Source organism: Rhamphochromis sp. 'chilingali' (genome assembly GCF_963969265.1).
Source record: "Rhamphochromis sp. 'chilingali' genome assembly, chromosome: 20".
Classification (NCBI taxonomy): domain Eukaryota; kingdom Metazoa; phylum Chordata; class Actinopteri; order Cichliformes; family Cichlidae; genus Rhamphochromis; species Rhamphochromis sp. 'chilingali'.
Genome location: NC_137947.1, coordinates 27,018,784 through 27,043,274, shown reverse-complemented (window position 1 = coordinate 27,043,274; position 24,491 = coordinate 27,018,784). Strand labels below are relative to the sequence as shown.

The following is a 24,491-nucleotide window of genomic DNA, read 5'->3' as shown; positions in this document are numbered from 1 at the left end:
TTAAAACCCAGGAGGGCTTGGAGCTACCTGCCAGAGAGCAGCAGGTAAGCGCATGGTCCCTCCTGCTAGCCCTCAATGTCTACGTGTATTTAAAATTGAGAGGTGGGCAACGATGCCAGGGGTGGGGTGTACACCCTGATGGTACTTTGGACTCCGTGTATCGTGCCCACCCCCAAGATCCTATATGTATGTGTAATGAGAGTGTGAGTAATGTGAATGTCTAAGTTGTGGGATAAAATTGAGGCAGAGGCAGCCAGAAGGGGACAGAGGGGGAGGGGGGGGGGGGGGGGGGGTAGCCTCCTCTGCACCCTGGTGACATACCCCTACTCCAAGGCCCTGCATGTGTGGGTGGTTGTGGTGGAGCGGGAAGAGGGAGGCAGCTGGAGATGGGGAGGGAAGGAAGGGAGGGGCAAGTGACCCCTCCCTGGGGCCAGCTCCCCCGCTGACCCCAGTAGGCACCCCCATACTCCGCGACCCGCCAGGGAAAGGGGGCCCAGGCCCATCCAGACCGGGGCCCAGTGCAGCAGCGCCGCCCGGCCCCACAGAGCCCGGGACAGTCCACCCAACCCCACCACAGAGAAAACTGCACCCACCCCACCATCCACTCATCTTCCAGACTACATAAGACAATAAACACCCAGGCTGAGATCTTCCTCCACCTCTCCTGTATCTGCCCCTCCTGCAGAGGGAGCTCCTGAGGAGAGGAAAGCTCCTGCAAGATGTGACAATCTCCCCCACCAGTTGAAGAGCCCCCCAGGTGGCTCGATGCACCGGCGGCACCCTGCTCCAGGGCTGGGCCCCCATGCACCCACCCGCCCACAACCCCGGCAACACACCAACCAGGACCCAAGCCCCCGAGGCCCGGTCCGGGTCCCAGCCCAGAGACGGAGCGCCCCCAGAACCTCACGCCCATCCCGGACCCACCCAGGGGCAGCCAGGCTACCAGGTCAGTAACCCACGTCCGTCAGCACAGACCTTCCCCTAGCCCCGCTGCACGCAGCCGCGAGGAAACAGTCACCTGAGAGCCAACAGAGCCCCTAACTGGACATGACCGCTACCCCGGGTTGAGCCCCCCAAGGAAGATGCCTCCGGGGAACCCCCCGATGCCCTAAGCCTGTCCCTACCCCCACACCAATCACACCAGTGAAGGCGGGACCAAACTATGACCCCCCACCCCCACTAGGTGATGGAGCTGATCAAAGGAGCCCAGAGCAATTGATCTGATGTGGTGGCAGAGGCTGTATCAAGACTAATGTAATCTAATAGATAATTTCTATATTGGTTAGAATTAAGATTATTTTTATTTTTCCAGTTCATGAGGACTGTTTTCTTGGCTATGCATAGGGCAGTGAAAACCATATGGGCTATATTCTTTTCTGAAGTGACATTATCTAAGCTGCCCAACAAACACACTAAGGGGGAAGTTGGAATGTTACATTTCAGACACTTCGATAAGTCTTCACATATCTCGCGCCAAAACTTCTGAACTGGTGGACAGAACCAAAGAGCGTGGATATAATTGTCCGGTGAATTGGTTTGGCAGTGTGAGCAGTTGTTGGTAGACGTAAAGCCCATCTTGAACATCCGATGACCTGTATAGTGCACTCTATGTAATATTTTGTATTGAATTAATTGAAGACTGGGATTTCTAATTAGATGAAAGGTTTTTAAGCAAATCTGAGACCAGAAGTTTAGGTCTAAATTAACTGATAAATCCGCTTCCCATTTTGCAATAGGAAGTGATATTGATTCATCTGTTTTAGAAAGCATTCTGTATATTTTGGATAGTAATTTGGGGGGTTTAAGAGTAAGAAATTGAACCACACTTGGTGGTGTTTGTAGTTCAACTTGACCCGGTTTAAATTTCTTTTTTACTATGGATTTAATTTGTTGATATTCTAAAAATCTTTTCTTGTTGATCCCATATTGTGTAACTAGTCCGTCAAATGAAATAAATTCTGTTCCTTCTAGTATATGTTCTAAATATTTGATTCCTTTATCACTCCAATCTGAAAAGTTTATCATATTATTGTTTTGTAATATGTCAGGGTTGTTCCAGATAGGTGTACGTTTGCATGGGATTAATGAAGAAGCCGTCAATTTTAGAAACTCCCACCATGCTGTCAGAGAAGAGCTGATGTTGATGCTTTTAAAGCATTCATGTCGTTGGATGTTTGAGCTGATAAATGGTAGGTCTGAGATCTCTAGATTATTGCAGAGTGCTTGTTCTACATCTAGCCAAGGTTCATCTAAGAGGGTGTGTTTTAGCCATCCTGAGATAAACTGAAGCCTGTTGGCTAAGAAGTAGTGCTGAAAGTTAGGCAGTTCTAGTCCTCCTTTATCCTTGGTCTTTTGTAGTGTTTTTAAGCTTATACGTGGGGGTTTATTTTTCCAAAGGAATTTGGACATACATGAATCTAGAGATCTGAACCAATCTTGTGGCGGTTTAGTTGGGATCATTGAGAATAAATAATTTATTTTTGGTAAGACCATCATTTTTATAGCGGCAACCCTTCCCATGAGTGATATGGGTAGACATTTCCATCTAGCCAGATCATCTTCTACCTTCTTTAAAAGTGGGATATGGTTTAATTTAGTTAGATCTGCAAGCTTGGGAGAAACATTAATACCTAAATATTTTATATTTCCCGATTGCAGTGGTGTAGAAGAGGAATTATGGAAGGAGCAATTAATCGCTAGGACTGTAGATTTTGACCAGTTAATTGAGTAATCTGATATTCTTGCAAAAGAGTTTATCAATTCAATCACCCCAGAGATATTGGTTTGTGAATTTTGGAGAAAGAGTAACACATCATCCGCATAAAGGCTGATTTTATGTTCCACGTTCTTGCATTTTATGCCCTTAATTACTGAATTCTGTCTAATTGCTGCTGCTAGTGGTTCAATAAAAATTGCAAATAGTGAAGGGGAGAGTGGGCATCCCTGCCTGGTGCCCCTCAAGAGACAGAAGCTGGAGGATGTCTGGTCATTTGTTCTAACACAAGCTGTTGGGGAATTATATAATATTTTTAACCAGTTTATGAAAGAGGATCCAAAACCAAATTTGTGTAAAGTTGCAAATAGAAATTTCCAGTTAACTCTGTCAAATGCTTTTTCTGCGTCTAAAGAGAATATTGTAGTTTCTAGGTTTTTACTGTATGAGTAGTCTATCAAATTAAGTAATCTACGTGTATTTGTTGATGAGTGCCTACCTTTTATGAAACCAGTTTGGTCAGGATGAATTAAGAGGGGGGTTATTTTCTCCAGTCTCTTTGAGAGAGCTTTGCAGATTATTTTAAGGTCTACATTTATAAGGGATATTGGACGATAGCTTGAGGGATATACAGGGTCTTTGCCTGGTTTTAGCAGGAGATTAATGTTTGCAGAATTCATATTTGATGGAAGTCTGCCCTTTTCTTTAATTTCCAACAACGTTCTGTAGAAAACTGGTGCTAGAATCGACCAGAATTCTTTGTAGAATTCTGCAGGAAAGCCATCTGGACCTGGAGCCTTATTATTGTGCATACTTATCAGGGCTTCCTGGAGTTCACCTGGTGTCAGTGGTGAATCCAGTGCCATTGCTTGAGTGTCCAATAATTTTGGAAGAGTTATGTTGTCCAAAAACTGATCAATTTCTTTTTTAGATGGGTTTATTTGTGGTGAATACAACGTTTTATAGAAATCCCTGAAAATGTTGTTTATTTGTGTCGGTTCATATAATGTGTTCCCAGATGAATCTTGAACAGCACATATAGTTGTTTTTTCTTTATTTATTTTTAGCTGGTTTGCTAGAAATTGACCGGATTTATTACCATGTTCGTAATTTTGTAGGCGTAGTCTTTGTACTAAGAATTTTGTTTTTTTATCAATTATCTCATTTAATTCTAGTTTTGTTTTGCGTATTTTGTTCAATGTTTCCTGATCTTGGTGGGACGCGTAGGCTTCTTCTAGTGATTTGATGTTTTTTTCTAATTCCTGAATATTTTTGTTTTCTTTTTTCTTTTTATGTGATGAGAAAGAAATTATTTTACCTTATTACTATCACTGTCCATATCCCATCTTCCAGGAACAGTGATAATGTTTTTCCAGAAAAAAATATATTTTACCTGCTGATCTTTTATTTCAAACGCAACCTGCTTTGGAGCAGGTTATGTTCTGGAGCAGGTTAGGTCTGTGGCATTAGTTACCATGATGATGAACCCCAGTAAGAAGTAACCCACCGTCATAACACTGAAAACCTAAGGTTGAGCATGAAGTTAGACACCTTCCTAAATCCTAAGCCTGATTCATCATACACGGCTCTTGTGACTGCAAAGGCCATATGATATATTTTACTTCATTTTCATAGTCATTAAACCTCTCATGCCCTTTGAATTGGGGAATTTTCATCCTTGAAAGGGCCATTGCCATCAAGATAGAAATGGTCCATAATAGGATAAAGGTGATAACTCAAAACAACTTTGTATTGATTTGCAGTGTCCCCTTTGTAAGAAAACTACTGAACCCAAACCATGGCAGCAAAAGACCCCAAAAGCCCAAAGTATTGCCTTACTGTAGGGTCAAACACTCATGTTTTTCCATTTAACTTACCGGGCTGTAGCTTAGCGTGTCACCCTTTCACATCCTCTGTATTTATTTTGCCTGCTCTTGCACTATTTCCTTATGTCTATATTGATTTTTATCTTGTGTTTCTGTTATTTTCAGTAAGTCCTAGTGTCTGTTTATTTATATGCATCTTTGTATGCGTGTGTGTGTGTGTGTATCCTGTGGGTGGCCCAGCTCACGGTGAATAATCCCTTACTGTTTGGGGTTTGTGGGTCAGCATGTACAACAACACACATCTTTCGTCTCCAGACCTCTCAGAAGTGCTGCCTCAGCTGAATGCTTACAACACAAGACTGCAGGCTCTCATTGTGGCCACTGCATATAGCATTACTGTTCTTATGAGCAATATGCTCACAGGTTTTAATTAAGTTCCTCTTCATCACATACATTTAGCATAAGCACCATGTCTCCTTAGAGTCAGTGATCACGTAAAGAATTAACAAAAAAAGCTTGGAGTCAATAGGTGGTATTGAATTTTCAGGGAGGATTGAAATACTATTTCATCTTTTTAGCCATTAGTCTGTTTTTTTTTTTATTGAAAAGATGCTGATTAGAAAATCAGTTCTATCAGCAGTTCTATTATTTTATAAAAATGCTTGCCATTGTCCATCACTCCATTATGAAAATCAGGTAAGCAGAGGCTCTAGAAAATTAAGCTCAAAGCCATTCATGGCAATTTGTTCCACACAATGACACTCTAATAAGTCAGGTTTCTATTTAATTTTGGTTTACCCCTGACACAGCAACCCTCACTATATATGGCATTATTTTACTCTGGGGTGCATGTTGATAGACACCAACAAGAAAACAAGTATGTCAGTGTCACACTGAATGTAGCATAAATCCTGAATGAAAAATAGTTGTATGTGTCACGATAGGGTGCAGGTGAGGGATGAAAATTGATGATGAGATTGTTTTTTATTAGAATCAGTAGTTTTGATGGATATGTTTCAGAAAAGGAAATACAGGCCTACCTTCTGAAAGAACTTTTCTAAAATATTATAGAAAACATATATCCATAGTCTACAATAGGATACGGGAGGGATGGCGATGGTACAAAAATGCATACACACATACTGACATCTCACTGACAGGAATTTGTGTCTCATTTGGAACCATATTTAACTTTCTTATGTCATTTGCTCTTTTGTGTTCCCTTTCCTTTCCTTTCATATCGATTAATTAAAATGTATTTATATAGCACTTTTCAAAGATTAAAAATCACAAAGCGCTCCTCCCGGCCTCTGGGCCTGCGGCTCGGTTCACTCTGGCACAGCTGGCTGCCGGCAGAGCCGGCGGGCATGCCGGTGCAGCCCCCTCTAGCTTCTGCTCGGTGGCTACTGGGTGACGCCTCGTCTGGGGATCCTCAGCCCTTCCCATGAGGGTGGCACGGATGCCCCTCCGGTGGTCCTCCTTGGGCTCTCGCACTCTGGGGCCTCTGGATGTCTGGGGCCTGGATCTCCTCCATGCCTGCTTCATGCCCTGGGGGACGGGGCTATGGCTCTCTACATCCTCTTGCAGACCATTACATGTGGAAACCATTTGCTTTGGGGTTTTTTTGCTTGTTTTCTATTCTTTTTCTCTCAACAGGTGATCCAGGAGATTTTTTTTCTCCCCCCCTTTCTCACTGTCCCTCTCCCCTTCTGTTTTTCTTTTCCTTCCTCTTTCTTTCTCCCTTTCCTCACTTTCCTCACTCATGTCTGTCCCGTCTGTAACATCTGAAAATAAAATAAAATAAATAATAAAAACAAAGGTCGATCAAATGGACCAATACGGCAATGCCACGATGATCCATTTGGCAAAATAAATCCATTGGGTATCCTTGTTGGTCTTCAGACAACAATTCTGATGGCTAAAGAACCAAATGGGACAGGCAAAAGAAAAAAAAAATCACAAAGAGCTTCATGATAAAACCAGAAATATAAAGTAATAATAGTTGAAAACAAGTTGAAAGTTGAAAACATAAAACACATTACTTTAATCTTACTTTACTTGATCAACAGCAACCCACAAAACTATTTAGTAGAGGATAAGGAAAACATGTTCTATCCGTCAATTTTTTCCCCATTATTCCAGTTCAGGTTTGCAGCAGGGCCTGGAGACTTTCCCAACTGTCACTCACTTTGTCAAGACAAAATTCTGACTTATTCTAACCCCACTACATCCATATTGCACACTTTAAAAAACAGAGCATCCAATATTGCTGCAGTCAGGGCATAAAAGCTCAGATTTCAAAAGAAAATGTGTTTTCATTATTGTAACGGTAACGGCTTCTGACAGAACGGCAGTATTAGACACACCAGGATGAGAATGTGTTAGTTAAAATGTACCGTTTTACATAGTTAAGCATATGTTACAAAGTTTGTTTTCTGTTTCCAGAGTGACAAGTTCCTCCTCATCACACATTCTACAGTGACTTTTTCATGTGGTCACTGGAGGTCACTTACCTTACATCTTCTATCATTTTCTTCAGCAAAAAGAACCTCACTGTAAATTTCTAATATGATCTTATCTCAGGGCATAGGATGATGAAGTCTCAGCAGATGTCACCTGCATCTCTCTGCTATGAGCAAGTTGTCCATTGGCATTTGTGCCTGGACATACCAGCCACAGACATATTGGCTGCTGAGAGATAATTGCCCTGCTTTAGAAACCTATAAAGTTCACATAGCTAGACTGGAGGAGTGGTGCTGGAATAACTCACAGGTGGCATAGGTCCCGGGTTTTTCGGCCAGGATAATGGCTTGCGCCCAGCTTGGGCTTATGTATGTTGCACTTGGTTTCCCTTTATTCAACTCTGTGTTTAGTCTTATTTTCACTGTCTTTTTACTTACTGTCGTTGGTCTTTGGTCCTGCCCGAGTGAGGCTTTAGCAATCCATTTTGATCACCAGCTGTTTCTGTAGCAGCAATTATGGCAACTGATGGTTGTCAGTACATCACCAACCAGTCTTCTAGGTTAAGCCCATTTTCCATTGGTACCTTCTCAGCTTGAATGCACACAGCTCACCACAACTCGACTTGGATCAACTGGTTTTCCATTACGGTCGAGTACCACCTAATGTATGTGGTCAATCATTATAGCAAAATGACAAAGCATGCCATAACATCATATGCAACACAAACTTTACAACAAAGGTGGATGTTGAGGTGATGATACACCTGTTGCTCGGTCTGTGACTTTTTGTCTGCCTCGGGGAACACGATGTTATCTTTTGTAGACACTTCCCTCGTTGCCGGAATTCAAAAATGGTGGTTTTGATTTTCTTGAATGAGATGCTCTCATGACGCCACTGATCAGCCAATCAGTGGCATGCAGTCTGACGATGTCACATTTTAGAACCTACTTGAATCACTTCTTCCCCTTTTCATTAGTACCTACTTGGATTGATTTGGCATGGTTTTCAGGATTTTCCATTAGGTCATAGTACCTGGTACTTTGGTTTCCAAGCGATCTGAGCAGGTACTAAAATGTGACGTTGCCAGACTGCATGAGACCGATTGGCTGATCAGTAGCGTCACTCGATGAGTCATGAGATCGTCTCGAAAATCAAAACCGCCATTTTTTAAACTCAGCAATGAGGGAAATGACTACAAAAAACAATGCTGTGCTCCCCTGAGTCTGACAAAAAAAAAAACACAGACAGAGCAGCAGGTATACATTTGCTTCGACATCCATCTTTGTTGTAGCAATTGTCTCCCATATTAATTCCATCGCGGAACACGCAGACGAGAAGCACGCAAACAAGGTACTACTGGGTTGTAATGGAAAACCAGTTGATCTGAGCTGAGCCATGTCAGTCCCTGGAGAGTCGATCCGAGTAGGCACTAATGGAAAAGGGGCTTAGCCTAGAAGACTGGTTGGCGACACACTTCCAACCATCAGCTGCTACAGTATCAGATATGCCAGAAAAAAGAGAATAGCCTAATATTTCTGTCTTTAGCTCACTAACCTTATCCCTCTACAGACTCATGAACTACCAAGCTTACATCAAACAAACTGCCTTTTTTTCAAAAATAAAAAATAAAGATTTTCCAGATTATAACATGAGATTTTCACAGCTGTGGGGAACCTTCAGAATAACCATACAGGAAAGCAGATAACCCTTGAGTTACGGTTGGTTTACAAATCCTTCTCTACATGGAGCTGCTAAGTTAAGAATAGAAAGAAAAATATATGGAAGGATTAAGATGAACTGTAAGCATGGTTTGATTCCATGTTTTATGTTTAATTTTAAACAAACAAAGGGTTTGTGTATTTTTTTATTTTATTTGAAACAGTATCTTATATGAAGAAAAATCCAGCTACAAGCTTTACCTTGAAAAAAATATATATCAAAATTTAAAAATGTAAAACCAATGAATTATGGCCTCAATGTTTGCTGTGCTGAAAATTTCCAAAACCATTTTATCCTCACTCAGCAGCAGTGAGAAAGGTGAGTGTGCATATAACTCCCCAAAAAACATGAAACTTCTCTGTCTTTGAAGAAGAGAAAAAAGTCCATTTCTTTTGTAGCATCACCTCGCTGTCCCTTGCAGGCTGTTGGCATGGAAAAGACTGGGTTTTGAACCAGAAGTCAGTGTGCATTAAGAATTTCAAATACATTCAAAGGCTGACTTTTTTTATTGAAACGTACCAGACTCTATGAAATGAAAAATTGTGTGCAAAAGGCTGCAGTTGTTTACATTTTCACTCATTATGGCCAGAAATACCCTGTAATTACATTTGACAACCTGCCCTTTATCTTAATCTAATTATGTCATTTTGCATCCAAAGTAATAAAGGCCTGCTGAATGCTATAATGAAAATATGCATTATCATCTACTGCTCCCCACTGAATGAGAACCCCTGCAAGTGAGCCATGCTTGTGAGCCTTTTTTTTACCCCTGCCATTAGCATCCAAAATACATACAGAAATTTACGGATGGGGGTGAGCAACTGGCAGCTGATACAGGCATTTATGAATGGCTCGATGTGGCACTTATGTGTCATCACTTGTGAAAGCTGTGGTTAAGATTTTGTTAGGACTGGCCAAATAAACAACTTGAGTAGGCTGAAAAGTCATGATGGGATTCAAGTAAAATGAATCTTCCGAGAAAGATAAAACTATTGGAAATGTATTGGTTTAAAGGCTTTAAATTATTGTTTTATAGGTTCTTGTGTGTGTCTATTTTGTGTGAAATCGCTTCATTTAAGCAGACTTTGAATGTTTCAAAATATCAAAACATTAATATCAAAAGTAACAATCATTGGGTTAGTGTAATTGATGCACACACTATCTATTTTTTTCTGAGACTAAGGGATCCATAATAGCAGATGTTTACAAGTCGAGCGTTGCTTTACGAAATACTCCTTCAAACCATTCATAATTTAGTTTTCCAGGTGTGGGTTTTTCCAGCTTTTTTTTTCATGGCCAATTACATCGTTTACACTGGACTTTTGTAGGCGACACTCTCTGTGTATAGCAGGCCTGCCGTCCTCTCCTTTCATTGGCTCTCTGTGCAATTCTAAATCTCTGCTGGTAGCGGTTGGAAGCTCCTCTTAGCCAATGAGGAAATAGCAACTGTTGCATTCAGTTACCCTCCTGCAGGGCTTCTTCTGCTGTAACCTCTCAGGGTGGATTTTGATGTGGGAAGGGTGTACAGTGTTACAATACAGATAAGGCTATAATGTGGCCTAAACCTCATTAAACAACGTATCCTTCTCAGTGCAAATGCTTTTTGCAACCACGGTCAAAAATAACTAAACAAATTATATTTCTACTGTAATAAAATCTGAAAATGTTAATGTGTATTGAGAGGTTTGCCCCACTTGAGTTTGTCATTTGAGGTGCCACTTATTTAATTCCGACGAATAACAAAATTACTACCGATACAGGAGTAAGAGGAGAGAGAGGATTACCAGTTTCCTACGCCCTCCAACGGCAGCGACACCTCTCTCTCTCTCTCTCTCTCTCCCTCCCTCTCTTCTCTCGCTGCTGCTGCTGCGCGCCGTTCAGTTTCCCTCACATCGCTTCCGATGCTCCAGGAGGGAGGACGGATAAACGGCGCTGACGGTACCGGATTTGTTACCCGAAGGAGGGAGGGATGCTACGGTGATTTCCTCTCTTTTTCTCTTCCAACACCCACCTCCTCACCATCCCCTCCACTCCTCTCCATCACTTCAGTCTCGGACCTCATCAAGACGCATGACTGCTCTTTCATTTTTGTCCTCTCTTTTCAGTTTATCTTTAAATTCGCTTGACTGGTTTGTTTTTTTTTATTATTTTTTGCCACTGAGCTCCAGCGGGAAACCCACTTGGCTCAGCTTGAATTTCTACCCTCTCATCTCCAAGCGCACGTAAACATAGAAAAACTGGGCTTTTAATCAGTGGATGTGTTGGTCATCTGGTAAAAGAAGCAATACTACTTAAGTCAAGTGGCCGATCTCTACTGGCTTGTATGTATTGAGGACACTTGGGTGAACGAGCTGCGCACGGAGTCTCACTTCCAAGGTAAGACCACTGGAGTTTAAGGACTGGGATTTTGCCGTAGTTACATCAACACACTTCCATCGTATGTCTCTCTTCTCACTATCCGCGCATCTCTTCTGCAGAGGCTTTCCTGAGCGCAAAACACACGAGAGCCAGCGAAGTTAAAGGTTTAGGTTCCCGGGATGCTGGGGAGATTCTGGTTAGACTCTTGACTAAACCAAACTGTCGCACAAACACTTCTTATACATTATAGGAAGATTACTCGGAGATGATATCGGACTTGATTATGTTTGATTAACAATGGAAAATCTCACAAAACCCAAAGATCCTTTGCGCATTAAAGACAGCACTTGGTTTTATTTGTTGTGCTGCTGCCAGTAACAGTGCAGACTTTATTCGTTCCTCCGGGCCACTGGACGACGGTTGGATCTGTGTGGTTTTCGCATAACAGAGCGTGGATTCACTAAAGTTTCTCTTGCAGTGTTTCTGCATATTTTTACTTATTTGGTCTGCGAGTGCATCCAACTGCGTTTGCGTATTTGTGAGTCTGCCCACGTAGCCTATAGTAGCTAATCTAGGAGTAAGCTCCCTTTCGCTGTCTCCGTGTCTCCCGGCGGCTCCGCGTAACTGCAACGCAGAACTTTTCCTTGGATCACCATCAACAGAGTCTGGATGTGTGAGGGGGGGTTGCGGTCACATAATTCGGTAAACAGATAAATTCACTGCGTCCCTTTAGCCCACTCCAGGAAAGAAATATTTGTTAGTGTTACAGTTAATCTGCATTTATTTAACATATTTCTTCCTGTTTCTTCCAGAAAGCGTTTTCCCCCAACTTATCCTCCTCCTGTAAAATCAAAACGGCATATTTAAAATTCTCAATCCCCAATATTTTCCCCTTTTTCGCCATTTCCCCTTCTTTCATTCTTTCTCGTTTTCTGGTTTTTGCGGGGTCATTACTGATTTGGAAGCTAATTGATTTTGTGATTTTGAAATGTGAATCCCTGAAGACTCCACGCAGCTTAGTATTCAGTCCGTTTGAATACTTGAAGCGGAGCGGCGTTCTTGCCCTTTTGGTGTGCGCCAGCGCTGGTGAAACTGCATAAAAAATGCATACAGATCACTTGCCCATAGGCTCATTCAGGCTCGTTCTGCACTCAATTAGGTCCGTGCGTTTGGCTTAGCATCCCTGTAGGGCCACATTAGATCATTTTGTAAATTGTTGCATAGACATCCAGTGAAATCTGCTCAGTAGAGTAGATTTGTCCGTACTGGTTGGGTCTGTGCGCATGCTGGTCTGATATGAATAATTACAGATGGATTTGGAACTGGTCTGCTGCTCAGCCGCTTTCAGCAGAGAGTAAAAGAGATATCGGTGTGTAGTTTTGGGCATCTGCAATTCCGCTGCGTTTTCAATGGGGGAGCAAAGAGAGCTAGAGAGGTGTGTGTGTTGGGGGGGGGGGGGGGGGGGGGGGGGGGGGCTTAACTCCAGGGCTGTATCTTTGGTATTCATGGCACAACTCAAGATTGCTGCTCTCAAGCAGGCAATAATCTCTCTCTCCCTCTCCCCCTTCTGTCTCCCACACTGTTGCTGTATAAAATGTCTCCCCTCTCTCCCGTACCTTTGCTCTCCCCTTTGCATTTCAACCCCCTCCAACTCACCATTCTCTCGCCCTCCTCTTCCTCTCTCTTCATTTCTCTACACAGCAATCTCTCCGACTCTGTCTGTGCGCTTCAGTCTTATGGGAGCCATTGAGAAAATCATTTGCTGCTGTTGTATTTATTCGACAGGGGGTTCCTAGCAGCCAGGCTTGGCTGGAGAGATGTTTTCTTGTGTTGCCTTGAAAAAAGTCTGCAGTCTACAATGGAGCAGGAAAGATGCAGAGAAATGGATCCATTAGATGCTCTAACTGCAGTTTAGTAAATAAGGGGGGAAAGGGTTTGGAACTTATTGTGTTATATTTTCGACAGGCATTTTTTTTTTTCATTTTTTAATTCCCTTCTTACAAGTGTTGTAACTGTGCTGTTGTGGTTCCCCCCACACTTCCTTATTATGTGGTTACTTTTCAGAGAGCGTTTCCCTGTTTATTTAATGTTTGCCAATTAGCCTACAGACCAGTCACTGCAGCGAAGAACAGCAGAATTCCCCTTTTTTATATTTAGTTCTGAGACACTGTGGCTCACTGGCCACTTAAAAGACATATTACACACAAAGAAGGTCCCTAATTTAGTAGTTTTGAATTGCTGCTTCTTATGTTCACTTAATGACACAGCTCAACATCACAGCTGTCGCTCTCTGGCTCCACAAAGGGTTTTTGTAAGTAGCACAACAGTATCACTCAACTTGTGCTTTTGGATGTTTTCTTAATTCACCAATTAATTCTTCATTCTCCCAATATTTCACTCAAACAATAATACAGTGTGGGCAGAGTAAAAGAGGAAAAGATCAAGAGGCAAAAAAAGAGGTGCAGGAAAGGAAATGAGGGGATGTGGTCTGCAGAGGAGATGAGGTGCAGGGCAGAGAGAAACAACGGGGCAGACGGTCGGAGGAGCAGCAGCTGAGCAGAAAAGAGCATGACTCCTATCAGGATGTGAAGAAAAGGAGGAGGTGGTGGACAAGAGAGGAGGGCAGCGTGACGTCTATCAGTAGAGTAGTCAGTCTCATTCCTTTTTGAGAGTCACTGCCGTATGAGCTGAAATGAGACATGTGAGTAGAAACTGCCTGCCTTCACTTAGCCATTGCAGGAATGAACAGTTCCCGCAAAAATGTGGTTTTATGTCTGCAGAAGTGATTGTATACCTTAAAAGCAGGGCAGACACACATAATTCCCTTGTACCAGTACATCTTTGTGCTATTTAGGGTGAGCAGCATACAGAAACCTGGCTTGGATGACAGATGAAAGCGGGGTGGGAGAGGTATCAGATTTTTTCCCTGATGTTCAGCCAAGAAATTGCACAGAAACTGACACAGAAATGTCGTCAGATTTGTTGGTTTTTACTGAAGTGGTTTCAGAACCTGGCACTGGAAATACTGTGCATCATAGCTGTGCTAGTTATAGTTAGTAAAGATAGAATTAAGCTTAACGAGCTTTAGCATTTCTTCTGGAATGTGTGATAGGACATGAGAAGGCCAGAAGATATTTAGGTTAAGTTCAAACTCTCTAACTCAGAATTCAATCTGTGGGAACTTTCTCATGACTTATCTTAGACACTATGCACATTAGACACTATGTTTACCTATTATGTATCTATAGACTCAGTCTAAGTGTGTAGCAATAATTCCTGTTGATGTTATTTGACGTTCTTCAGAGTTTCACAAAAGGAGGAAAAAGAAGCAGCATTTGAAAATGTTCTTTAAATTAATGGCAAATGCAGAAAAATCAGACAATATAAAATTTGCTTTTTACTTATAAGTATTAATTTTGATCAGCTTTGAGTGATTTTTAAAGATTTGATGGGACTAATTATGTTGATCTTTCCACATTCATGAAACGAGTAAGACAGAATCTTAAAAAGAGAATGAAAAGAAAACAACCTTGCTTTCTGGATTGAGTTTAAAGGCATCTGCCTGCAAGCAGTGCTGATGTAGCACCCTAGGGAGGAAACAAAATAGAGGGATTAATTTATTACACTGTAATCATTATATTTATTTTTAATTAGGCACCAACTGCTCATCCTCGTAAGTTATGTGATCGTAAAGTAGTTTTTTTAAATAATGAAAGGGAGGCTTAAAAGATAGAATAAAGTTGTGATCCTGCAGATAAAGAAACAGGACTCAAAAAGAAGACAGTAAAGGGGAAAATGAATGGAAGAGCTACTGGACCATTTCTAGATGACGACAGAGGGAGCTATTGGGCTTTGCTGCAGTATTGGCTCCACTGCTCCTTTTCCTTCTTTCTGCTCTTTATTTCTAATTCTTTTTCCAATCTCTCTCCTTTCTCCTGCTCTGTCTGTCTCTCTCAGGGGGCCAGTCAGAGAGATGGAGAGGTAGTTAGGCTCCCCAGGGATACAGGATTCAATATGAACGCCCCTAACAGACAGACCCACACGCGCACACACGCACAAATCTTGTCTGTCTGGATAAGCCTGTCCACTGTGACTGGTTTCTCTTACCTTCACATTCACGTTACCTCCCAGTGAGAACGGGGTGGGGGAACATTGGTGGAGAATTGAGTTCTGCCTTCTGCTTCTGGACTTTTTTTTTTAAATTTTGTTTTCTTCCAGCCCCTTGCTCCATGGGCTCAATAGAAAGCAGAGTCAGCACACACAACTGGTTAAACGTCAGCTTTTTTTCTCTCTTTCCCTTAGATCGATCTTCATCTATTTAAAACAGCAGAATGTGAGGCCAGATAGATGTTAGGCTGATATATAATTTCCTATGGCAGCGGAATGGGATTATAACTCTAATCTTTCATCTCAACCGGACTAAATGGCAGAGTCAGTAATTAGTGCCTTTGACCTCTAATCCCCATACTTGTTCTCTAGCGGTGTGTGGGGTGGGGGTGGGGGGTGGGGGGGGTGGAGGAGGAAAAAAAAAAAGCAAGTTAATTTGTCTGTATTTGATGATTTCCTGGGTATTGGTGCACGTGGGGAAGAGTGAGACAACACAGGTGGCTTAGTAGTGTTGACATAGTTCCCATGCAGCATGACATACTGGGTTTAGTTTCTTTGGCCTTAAGCATGGCGTTTGTATGTTTTTTTTTTTCTTTCTTGAGCTCATGTGGTTTCAATTATTCCTCAATTGGTCTACATGCCAGCGACTTTAAATTAAAGTGCACCCGTTCCAGTTCATGCACTTTAGTCTGACTACTCTCTACTTTTTGGCCCGTTTCCCTTCCTTCAACGTAGCGCATACTGTGTTTTGATTCCGTTCTCTGTATCCCTAAAAAGGAAAAGAAAACCAATAACTTGAATATCAAGTGAAAAATCACTAAATTGGAAAATGTTTTCAATTTTGTTGACCGAAACAAACTAACAAGCAGCGTGATTCATGAATGTGTCCCATGCTCTCATTATTTGATAAGCAAAGTCACATTGAAGTAATTTAGGCAGTGCAGACTAAAGCTGGATGGGATGCATGCAAGTACTCAGAGATGGGAAACTGCACCACAAGTAATACCACAAAGCAACAAGGACACCAGTTAGAGCAAATAAACAAAAACATGTGGCAGCACAGAGAGACTACAGCATCAATTAGGTGTTCACTTTTAATTGCCATCGCATCATGCGCACCTAAAACCACATGCTGCAGCTGCAGCTGTGTTGGTTTCCAGTATTAAAGCTTTGTTAGCTGAATAGTGATCCTCGGCATGGTCGACCTTCTCACTCCTGCATAAAAGAGCTGAGCACTGGCAGAAAAGGCTGCGTGGATTTACTGCTAGGCGATGAGGCTGCAGTTTAATTGCAAAAACAGTGGAGTCTGGATCAATGTTAATTCAGGATTAATGAGTGATTTCATCGATTTTACCATTGATGATCAGAATACAGGGTTGACACTGATATTGATTGTATTGCAATGGAAATTGATTATTCGAGACAGCGATTTATATTGATCAGAACACCTTGTATGGGCACGTGTATAGGCACCTGAACTTTTCATCCAGAATATTCATTTGTGAAATCTAATTGATTGCAAATGTGATTCTTTTAACAATGGTTTTGTGTGTGTATATATATATATATATATATATATATATATATATATATATATATATATATATATATATATATATATATATATGCTTTAGATTAGAGATGGCACGATACCACTTTTTTATGTCCGATACCGATACCGATATCATAAATTTGGATATCTGCCGATACCGATATGAATCCGATATAGTGTTTTTTAATCAACAAAACTGTTTTTTTAAATATCTTGCTGCATTTTGTATAAGTTCATACTCAAGTTTAAAACAACAACTACACTAAAGCTATTCTGTTATACCTGTATACAAAAAAAATATTTCATAGTTCAGCAATACTGATCAATCTAATAAACTTAGACCTACACCATCCTCCCTATTCTGGTATTTTAAAGAGTACTTAGCGTAAATATTAAGCAACCTAACTAATAGGGTTCCAACTCCCAGCAACAACAAAAATAAATAAATAAAAAATAGGGAACCACCCCTCACACTCCACCTCATGATGCTTAATCGACGTAATCAACCTTAATTTGATGCAGTGTGAAAAAAAATGCACAGAAATCAATTCTTTTTCAAGAAATATTAAATAGATTCAACATCTTTCTTCAACAAAATTGCAGACTGCACAGATGGTACCTTCCCAAAGGAAAAAGTACTATAGCTTACTAGGGTATATATATTAGACTTAATAGTTACTATATACAGTAATTGACTTCTATTCATTTTGCATCAAATTAAAACTTTGTGTGTCAGATAATTATTTATTAAAAGCTCGACATTTTAAATGAGAATAAGAAAGAAAAGTATGTCTTTGTGCCCCCTTTTCCCAGTTAATGCCCTATCGGCCCCCCTGGCTAAACTTTGCTAGATCCGCCCCTGCACAGTTACCAGCGTCAGCTACGTAGAAAAAGAACCTGGTGTAGAAAGTAATAATAAATACATTCTAACAACAGCTTATCAAGCTTAAACGTGCTGCTGTTGTTCAGCCGCTGGTTTCCTCTTTCTGGTGCAAAGTGGGCCAAAAGCAAACAAGAGAGACAGACTCACGACAGAAAAGCCGATCAGCTGATCATTAAGCAGTTTCACGATTGAAGTAGCAGCAAGAAGAGGCAGTCGCTCCATATATCGCTTGTTAAGCTTAACGCAGGAATGCTTTACAAACATTCAGAGATGGACTTACACACTTGCTTTACTTCTCTCGGGATAACTTTGTCGGAGATGAAATGCCGGGTTGCTAGCGAAGCTCCACATGCTATCCAGACCACCGACAGGTCCCGCATGTCACAGCCGCTCTATCACGTGATGCATACTGCTCCGACATGCTAACGTTCTGAGGTGAGTTACGGCGTGTTGCAAGTTTTGTGAGGTGCTTTCGTGATATTTAATGGATCGGATTACATTTTTTATTTTTCTCCGATATCCGATCCAGTAATTTAGGTCAGTATCGGACCGATACCGATACGTAATATCGGATCGGTCCATCTCTACTTTAGATATATTGTATAGATGTAGGTGTATGCACGAGTGTGACAGAGTGGGCCTGAAAAATAAGTGTAATTTGTTTTCTGTGACAGTCCTTGGGTCCAGTCAGGTGCTCTGCTGTCTCGTGGACACCAATCATATTAAGGAAAAAGAAAACCATGTTTGTTATTTTTTTAAACAGTCAAATGTAACTATATTTCTGCTTTGGCAGACAGCATGTCACAGGCAGAGACACTGAAAAAGAGTGAGGGAGAGAGAGGGAAATGAAATAAGGGATGAAGGTCGAGAACAAAGTTCATCTCAATTATGAATTTCAGGAGATTTTCTTTACTTTTTGCGGTCGCTCTGGTACAAAAGTACTCGGGATTGGGGTCAAAGAGAAATTTGGGCTCTTTCTTTAATGCCAATTAATAATTCACAGCTGAAAAGGCGTCTGGTTTGACAAGTTTTGTATGAGGTACTGTAGAGTCAGTGAGAAAGAAAGAATGTGAGGAACAGTGGCTAGTTTCTGCGTGCGGGTCAAGGAGAGATTTAATGAGTCATTTGCTTCTCATTATTCAGGATAATAATTAACTCTGTGTGTGTGTGTGTGTCTGTACTTGTCCAGCTATCATAGTGAGCACCAGCTTGAGTTTTAGAGCATTGGTATGAGGACATTTTGGAAAGCAGAGGACCTTTTGGGTTGCTACCACATTGTGATAGTTGTTGAAAAGCATGTTTGATATTGAAGACTTTAGGCTTTATGTTTATGTTAATATAAGAAAACGCATTAAATCTATGTCTAAGAATATCCTCAGCAAGATAACCATTAAGTATTGTCATAAAGTTATTCATAGTGGGCTTGTCCACCTTTTTCCCTCAAACTGATTATGTTTTATAAGTTACTACACTTGTCATCAATTAATATGTTGTGATACTACATGCAACAAGTCATGGAAAAAACTTCCATAGCCTAAAGCAGTGTCTTCTAATTACTTTTAGGTATTTTTGTTTAACAAATAACTTAAACAGTTAATTGACTATTGAACTTCATTTTATTTTAAATCACCTGTCAAACTCAAGCTATCAGTCTCATTCCCCATCTTTCTTTTTTTGTCCGTACCATCATTTTCTCACTCCCTCTATCATTTATCTCCACTAAACTTGTCAAACACGCACAGGCGCGCACAGGTTTGAGCATGTACCTGCAGTGGGTGTGCTGTTGATTACCATAATTAACACGGTTATGTTAATTGTAGCAAGTTAATTTTGCTGATGGAACACATTTATAAAGGTGAACTTTATGGACAGTTAGCTATGGTTTCAAGGTACAGTGTGTGTCCATGCTTTTCTGTTTGCATCCTGTTTGCATCATACTTTATATATGTGAGGATATGTGCACATTAGTGGCTGACAAATCAGTTCAAATCAGTTCAAATCAGGTTTAAATTGTGGAAAATGATTTATTTTGCAGGACACGTGCTGACAAAGACACAGCAAGTGGTGTCGAAACCAGAAGCTGAACGTACACACAAACACACAAAGTGTCAGTGGCCGGCCAGAAAAGCAAATGCTGCATATAGCTTATCTGATTATAAGCAGGGTTAGATAGAGGACTCTGCATTAGAGGGAGTGTTGAAGAGACATGCAGATCAGACTGATAAATAGTTTAACTAAAATGTGGCATTTCAGTAGCTCCACAGTCTAAAAACCATGTTACTGTGACCTCCATCTGGCCAAGAACATTCATCATTTGTCCCTCCCTGCATGTATTTCTGTTGTTTTTCTACTGTTTAAGAAAATATGAACATGAGAACTGAAACTGGATGACACAATTCATATGCGGCATAATGAGCTTTCCGAAGATGTAGCTCGAAGGCGGAATACACAAAAAAGTAGTTAAGTTTGCAGTCTTATGTCATCGAGAGAGGAAGGGCTCTGGCACCTATTTGCCGAAACAGGCTCTGTGAACATAAGTAGCGTAATAATCCTGTTGCATACGTTCACTTATTTCTTATCTTTTTATTTATGTCACATTGTATGCCTTCATATTTGGCTTATTTATCAGTAAAATTGCTTTTTAAGGTTGAATTATTTTAAAACAGTTTAAACAAACACGGTAATGGAAACCAGTTTTTCATGCAACAAATTGGCTCTTTGTCCTGTCTGCTGGCATATGGGGCTATTTATGACGGAATTGTTTTTCTTGTATTGTGATGTGAATGATGTGGGTGTTCAGTAATGGGATTTTAAACCACGATTTACCTGTCTTTAAGGCACATTAAAGTCATTAGATGGAGACAATCAGAATGCATGTAACTGTTAATGGTTGGACAGCTGCAAGACAATTAGATCTGACCATAGGTAGTTAAAATGTTTATCACTTTATAACGCATTAATCTCAATATTTAAATCCCTATGAAGTGGACAAATATGAGGAGAAGCTTCTTAGCCACACATATTCTAATATTTCAAAGTGTTTCTAGCATTAACCAGTCAGTATGCTGGCAAGGCCTGCATTTGATGTCAAAGTAATGCTTTGATCACACTGGGACTTATCTACAGCTTCTCATCCAGTTCTGTCTCATCCTCTCTTGTTCTCTCCTTCCTTCTTTCCTCAGTCCTCATCTTCCTCCCCTTCCTTTCCCTCTTTACTTATCTCCCTTCTCCTGTCCTCCACATTTCATTCTCCTCCTGTCCCCTTCAGTATACCTCAGCCCCCTCACCCCCACCTGTATTTATTCCCACTGTGCTTCAAATGAACACAAGTGTTACTCTCTGAAAAATTTCCAAAAATAAACCCGGCCTGGAGAAATGTATTACATAGAGTTTTTTCCCTTATAACATATAGCAGCTTTCTGTGTAATTTAACATGATTGCTAAATTATGCACCATATTAGAATGCATGAATGATACTTTTTTCCTAGCTGCATAATTTGTGAGTTCACTAAATGAGCCAATCTCGCAGAACCCTGAATTTCTTCGGAATCCTTGCAGAGATACTGCGATCTGAGAGGCGAAGGTGTGTCTGTTTTCTGTGCACATCCACTCACACCGGTGCCACAGAAGAATCCATGAGATTAGATTAACTAGGTAAAATCTACATTTTACCAGCTTTGGTTTGATGGTGTCACGCCAGATGATGGCTCACTGACACGCACATAAAAAGACATGGGGGAAAAAACGAGATAACAGTGTACATGTGACGCTGACACATACTGTTGTACTAAGCCTATAGAGAAAAACCCAGTTTTCTTTTCTACAAGACAGCATTACTGCAAGCTTGACCTCTTTAGCATAATAACCTCTCTTCATTTTCCTCCCTCTGTCACTTTCTGTTTTGCTTCTGTTTCATTATTTTGTTTTATTTGCCGTTCTTTCTCTGTGTCATTACTTTTGGCTAAAACCCTGCATTCCTTCTTTGCATTTTTACTCATTTTTTTCTGTCCCTCCCCTTCTTTCTTAAGGTCCTCCACCCCTTTGCTATACTTTCTCTCTTTTTTCCTCTCCCTTTCCCTAGCCATGCTTCATTGACCGTGACACGTATAATAGTGTAATATGATTGAATATGACTGCAGCTTCTTCATTGGACACTATTAATTTCACTTTTTTCCATTCGACTGGTTTGACTTCAGTATATTCCCTCCCCGCTCCATGCCTTAATCCCTGACCATGGGTCAGTTTTATAGAGCAACATCATTTTTTTTTCCTGTCATCTCTCCTTGTAAGTTTTCATTTTTATTCCTCTCTTCTTTTACCTGTCTCCCCTCATCTAAATAGTTTACATTCCTCATCCTCTGACTTTCATTAGCTCTCTCTTATACTTTGTTTAGTTGTGCTGTGACTGCATTGACCTTTTCAGTGAAAAGAGAAGAGTTGAGCAAAATGTATTGCCACTTCTAGGGCTGACTAATTGTTATTGCGCTACAGAAGGCCATAGCTATATATAGGGAAAGGTACAAGGACTGATATGAGGCAGATCCTCTTCTATTCAGTCACTGACACTTTTTCTTCACACTTCCACTAATCCCTTTGTGAAAAGTACTGCATAGGAGGAAAATGAAAACAAGGTTCTATGGGTTCTTTAAACATGAAGAGAATTTAAGCGAATGTTTAATTTCTCTTAACTTTAACATAAGCCAAAGCAGTGCTGACAATAAAGTAGGATTAATGTGTCACTGTAGAATAACGCACTATCACAGATTGTTTGTACAGGTTGGAGATTTTTACATTTAACCCAATATTTACACCTCTAAATATTTAACATTTGCTATTAGATGTTTAATATTCCTTGTATTTTTAAATGATCTTGCAAAATGGCAGTGGTCGTCATTACCACTACACCCAGTTGAGGTTATTTTTAAATCCAGTGAAGTAGCAGTTCCTCGGGGCCATTATCAACTATTGCGTTTTCAGTGTTTATGTGGAATGACATCACATTTGTCACAGCCATGTTTATTTTTATTGTGATATCGTGAAAGCAAATGTCATCAACATTGTTTAGATTCTAGTGGCCACGTTGAAGAAACAAGGTCACCATGTATGTGTGAGCGTTAGTCCAATGTGTCCATGCATGTGAGTTTTTTTCAGATATTATTGCTAAAGCTGACCACACAATGTCACACACCCTCTGCACGTTCGTGTGCCCATGCCCTTGCACCTGAGTATCACCATCAGCAACAAATAAAAGTCATTTCAGGCAGTCTGTCTGCATGAGCCCATGTCATCTGAAGGTGCAAGGTCACTCAGTGCTCAAACGTCATATGCAAGGCTCAGTGTGGGTGTAAGTCTAAGCAAGCATCTCACTTTACTCTTATCTTTACAGGAACCAGATGACTCCAAAGGCACAGAAAGACTTAAAAAATTCCAGACAAGGTTGAAGCTTTGAACAAAGTCTTCTGAGATTGTTGAAGTAATGTAGCATTAGGTTGAGTGGTGAAGGATACTGTGTGTATTAGGAGTCAAAGTGGATGTAGTCTGCATAAAAGTCCCTGCAAATATACTGTAATAACAGTATATTTGCGAGTGTGTGTGTGTCTGTGCTTGTGCTGGAGGGCAGGCATACAGCGGTACAGATCACTCAATGTATAAACAGATGTTTTGACCTTTGTATATAAGGAAATACTACCGATGTTTTATTCACTGAGCATGTTTATATTTTACTCAACCAGACGATGCACCAATCTTTAAGCTCTGTTTAGCGCAAAAAGAGCTGAATGTCATCTGGTTTCATTCTCAAGATGAAAAGAAGTATATCAAAGGAAATATCTTGCTGTGAAATTTTGAAGTGAAAAATAACCTTCTTATTTATTAGGATTTCCATTTTCGCTCGCTTTTATTCATATTTCAGGTGGAGTAACTTTAACACCTTCATTCAAAACAATTTACTTTAGCAGGTTCAGGTACTTAAGGACACTTTTTGAGTTTCATAAAGGGGTTTTACAGTCCTCAAGGATACAATGGAATTTCAAATATAATGTAGAATGAATAAGAATGAATTGTTTAAGTTGTTTCCACAGAATTTATACAGTGATTTTGTTATGTTCTATGCAAATGCATGTCTTACTTTATCTCTTTGCCTCTCTGGGAATGTTTGACTGTCAGTATAAATTTCAAAAAGATCAGCTACTACAACAAACATCAGTTTGGGAGAAGTTTAGCAAAAGGGACTGCTCTTGAGGAGTCGTCCAGATTGTTGGGATACGTATGGGTGTCTTTGCCTTGAGGGAACTTTGAGAACCAACAGTGTAGGCTTATTGAGGTATGGAACAACAAAGGTCTCTCTGTGTTAACCTGAAGAAATAAGGGAGGGGACTTGGCTTCACCAACCATGTAGGAATGAAAAACAAAAAAGGGGTGGGGGTTACTATACTGAGAATAGAGGCAGAGAAAAGAGGGGATCTTTTAGCATGGGAGGATGTTTTGGCACAATGACCCTTGTGTCTTCCAGTCTGTCACCGAGTCAAGTGGTTTGTGGGTAATGGGTGGGATATATGAATCAGAGTGGTAATAAGGGTCATTACACATGCATGGTAGATGTAATGGTCCGCAACACTGCTGATCAATTTCTACTGCTTACCTCCACCCTCAGTTTCTGTCTACTCGTTCATCTTTATAGAGTCGATTCCAAATTAAGTCATTATTTGAAAAATACGGGTATAGATGGTATATATGTTCAAGCCAAGCAACTAGACTCTACTAATATGGTATGACTGATTGATGTCATGTTCAAATGAAGCCTTAAGGCCAAATCGATCAGGAAGCAAACTATACTGCAAAATATACTCAGGCTTATTGTTCTAGAACTTG

At 40.7% G+C, this 24,491-nt stretch overlaps 1 protein-coding gene across 2 annotated transcripts in view; it reads left to right on the top strand.

Annotated features, from left to right (window-relative positions):
• The first annotated feature begins 10,595 nt into the window (after window positions 1–10,595).
• Window positions 10,596–24,491, top strand: part of cdh11 (cadherin 11, type 2, OB-cadherin (osteoblast)) — a 97,278-nt gene continuing 83,382 nt past the window's right edge. For both annotated transcript variants that reach the window (XM_080868888.1, XM_080868887.1), the window contains exon 1: window positions 10,596–11,097. The gene's annotated coding sequence lies outside the window, so the exon portion shown is untranslated. The remainder of the gene's footprint in view (window positions 11,098–24,491) is intronic.